The 4,110-nt window shown below is 41.3% G+C and overlaps 1 protein-coding gene across 1 annotated transcript in view; it reads left to right on the forward strand.

Moving 5' to 3' along the window:
* The first annotated feature begins 2,089 nt into the window (after positions 1–2,089).
* LOC107685301 (protein Jade-3-like) overlaps positions 2,090–4,110 on the forward strand; it is a 29,542-nt gene continuing 27,521 nt past the window's right edge. Inside the window, exon 1 of the mRNA XM_016481840.1 lies at positions 2,090–2,310. The gene's annotated coding sequence lies outside the window, so the exon portion shown is untranslated. The remainder of the gene's footprint in view (positions 2,311–4,110) is intronic.

Consider the following 4,110-nt stretch of genomic DNA (forward strand, 5'->3'; position numbering starts at 1 on the left):
CGCAGACTTATAAGTGCATTACCGCCACCTATCTCTCAAATGGACCATTGACACTCCCAATTGAGATTGTAGATAGTGTCAATGGTCCATTTGAGAGATAGGTGGCGGTAATGCACTTATAAGTCTGCGATCCGCCGTAAAGCAAGAAGAAGACGCGAACGCGCTCAGGACAGTTCAGACATTGCGGTGAATCAGAGGCCGCAGGGTTTAATCTGGTTTTGTTTGTGTATATTTTATGACTCTCAAAGCCGTGATTCCCATCCACTGACATTATAGGACTGACAGACTGCAACGGTTTGACTTGATCTCCGTTTGTGTTCTACTGAAGAAACAAAGTCACCTACATCTTGGATGCCCTGAGGGTAAGCAGATAAACATCAAATTTTCATTTTTGGGTGAACTATCCCTTTAAGAGCAGTAAGTAGTCCTGGGTAAGAAGTCTCAGTGTCCAAAATGGCAGAATTAAAGAGTAGGTTTTGGCAGTAAGAGGATGGAAGTGAGTGCTGGTCATTCACTTCCCCCCCACCTACAATCCCTAGAGACTTGAACCTGCAGCCTGTCGGACTTGTAACCCAAAGGTCATGGGTTCGAGTCTAGGGATTGTAGTGGGGGGGAGTGAATGTACAGTGCTGTCTTCCACCCTCAATACCACGACTGAGGTGAGACCCTTGAGCAAGGCTCCGAACCCACAACTGCTCCTTGGGCGCTGCAGCAATAATGGCTGCCCACTGCTCCGGGTGTGTGTGCACTTGGATGGGTAAAATGCAGAGCACAATTATGAGTATGGGACACCATACTTTACCACACGTCACGTCACTTCACTTCACTTTGTGTAAGAACATGTTTTGTTCTACAGCAGTGTTTCTCAATCCTGGCCCTGGGCGCCCCCCAACACTGCACATTTTGTGTCTCCCTAATCAAACACACCTGATTCAGCTCATTAGAAGAAACTCCAGGACCTGAAATAGGTGTGTCAGATAAGGGAGACATACAAAATGAGCGCGGGGGGGGGCGCCCAGGACCAGGTTTGAGAAACACTGTTCTACAGCATAAATTACACAAGTTGCTAAATAAGAACTACAATGGTTGTCTGATTTGTCAAGTTCAAAAACATATCCTTGAAGAAGTGCTTGTTCTTGTGAGTAAAATGTACATTTGACTGGGTAATTTGTTATTCACACCAGACCTTATTTTAGTTATAAGTATATGTATGTGTATAAATGAAAAAAATAAACGTGATATATTTTTTCAGGATTCTTTGATGAATAAAAAATTCAAAAGAACAGCATTTGATTTTTTGATACAAAGCAAAAACTAAAAATGAAAGGGAAAGTCGTGACATTTGCCAAGTATGGTAACCCATACTCGGAATTTGTGCTCTGCATTTAAGCCATCCAATTGCACACACACAGCAGTGTCGTGAACACACACACCCGGCGCCGTGAGCAGCCATTTGCTCCAATGCCCAGAGAGCAAAGAGAGCGCTGTACATTCACTTCCCCACCTACAACTAGGGGTGGGCGATATGACCAAAATCTTATTTCACGGTATTCATTCATTCACTTTATTTATAGAGCACTTTACAACTGCACATGCAGACCAAAGTGTTGTACAATAAAAAAAAAAATAAAAAAAACCACACACACACACACACACACACACACACACACACACAGACAGACAGACAGACAGACAGACAGACAGAGAGCAGTGACAGTGAGTAGTGAACACACACACCCGAAGTGTGTATTGAAGGTGGGAGAGAGCACTGGTCAATCACTCCAGTAATGAGTAACTGCCAGTAATGAGACTCGAACCTGTCACCTTCAGGTTACAAATCCGACTCTAACCATTAGGCCACGACTGTCACTTTTATATATATATATATATATATATAATATTTTATTTAATTTTGTACATTTCAAGCAAATTGTTCGTGCATTGCAAACTACAAATACTATAAAAACGTAATAATGAACTACATCACAGTCCTCCATAGTGGCAACTAAAAGATGTTTAACTAAGCCTGAGAAGTATGCTAAATAGTCCATGTTCCACTGGCGCTCTCAGTTAGAAGGGCCATGAAATGGGCGGAGTTTAGGACCCAGCGGTCGGGTAGTATAATAGAGCTGTTGTGTCGTGGTGAGAGGGTGATTTCTGCTTTTGGGATATTGACAGTGGGACAGAAAAGAAAAAAAATCACGAAAATACGAGTATATGCCGCATCTCTGGACTGCTGACTTGAAGACGGCCTTGCGGAGTCTACCGCCTTGTGCGTTCGTCCCGAAACACTGGATTTTTGGTTGTGAGGTAAGGGTGCAGCACGAACAATACTGCTCGTGTGTTCACACAGGGCTCAGTGTGCCAGTTATCCAGGCAGCGGGGCCTGCTGCTTCCTACAGATCCAGAGCGGGGCTTTACATTCGTATTAGACAACTGGGACAATATTGGTAGCAGCGATAACATTGTGCTTGCGTTAAAGTTTGCGATCACGGACAGAATGTTGTTATATACACAGGAAGCACGGTAGAAGGTTTTGTAGTGACTGGAGAGGGCTCGAGTTTGGCGCCAAGGCCGTCAGAAACCCTCGCGCGTGCAGCAATGGAGGACACGAGCACCTAATGCTCACACAGACACACAGTAGTGCTGTTTAGTGAGACTTTACTGGAAAGCATTGCTGTGTTTACCTTTCCGTTCTTTATTTAGCTGTGTGAATTTGCAGAGTTGATCTGTTCACCCAGCATGGGAATAACTGAGTGGGAAATGGTAATAACAACACCAGGGCTAGTTAAACATTTGTTTTCGTTGCATCATGCTTTAGTTTTACAAAGAGGCGATGTGCATTTGGTGAATGGGTACTGGGTTGTTGCATAATTACACTTATATATTTATTCGCTGGATTTTGTCGCCCATTTTTTGTTATGAATATGAACCGTGTAACGTAATGAAACAACTTCGTTTTTAAAGCCTTGTGAAATGTATTTGTCTTCCTCGCTGGGTAAAGAACACTAATGCTAAATCATTAGCGCAATTCAACCAAACCTCACTATGGGCTCGTCCGGGATATATATATCCCGGACCTATATATATATATATATATATAGGACTTTAAATGTCAATCAAAAATATTTTCAATACACAAATATGAAGGAAGGAATTTTATTTCACTATTTACAGGGTATCTGCAGAATTTTTTAAAATAAATTTAAGGCAATTTATGACCCATTTTAAGAGCTGCACAAGTAAAATGAACACAGTATGAGTGGCGTTGGACAATGCCAATGTCTATGATAACATACAGTATTGAGCCATAAAATTACATGATTTACAGTTCAGATACAGGTTTTCACAAAAACAAAAATCTTATACAACAGCATTTCAGCCTTTAGACCATTTTTATGAAAAGGGATAAATCAAGCATATAAATTGTTAAGTTAAAGCGTATAAATATTACTGTCTTAATTGTTTAGATTTTTAGAAGGCACATTAACTTTCTCATTTACAACTCTGTGTTTGCTGTGTAAAATCATGAGTTGATATTTGCATTGATCTGATCTGACCATAAACGGCAAGAAAGTCTTGTTGGAAATGCAAATTCATTCTCTGCCACTAGGTGGTGCTGCTGAAATATTGTGGTTTCCCCGGTAACGGCTGTACACAAAGCAGCTCCGCGCTCATAAACGCTGCTTTATCAGGAATTATAGGTCAAATGAAATTAAAATGCCAACGACACATTTCTGAGGACATTCGGTTCCCTTCAGATAACCTTCATCAACAACCCTTCATTCAAAATAAAGACATCCGCGCCGTGTTTTGACTTGAAACGTGCAGTGCTCATATTTATTCAATGACATCATTGCCTTTTGAAGTTTAATCCAGCCGTATCGCGACTCTTGTCTTTCCGTCCCCAACTGTAAGACCTCTTGAAATTATAATTAAGACATTTCTTATACCATTTAACATATTTAAAACGTTTTATGGCCTTAAGTTTGATACAACTCACTTTATGCATTTTTAAGTACCAGCGGGAGATCTGTATTTAAGGTAGCCCATCGGGCAGAGTGGTGATACATTTTGGTAGCCCGACTGGAAAACACAATAGCCCCGGGA

This window comes from Sinocyclocheilus anshuiensis, unplaced genomic scaffold (assembly GCF_001515605.1).
Source record: "Sinocyclocheilus anshuiensis isolate Anshui unplaced genomic scaffold, SAMN03320099.WGS_v1.1 scaffold385, whole genome shotgun sequence".
In the NCBI taxonomy this organism is placed as follows: Eukaryota; Metazoa; Chordata; class Actinopteri; order Cypriniformes; family Cyprinidae; genus Sinocyclocheilus; species Sinocyclocheilus anshuiensis.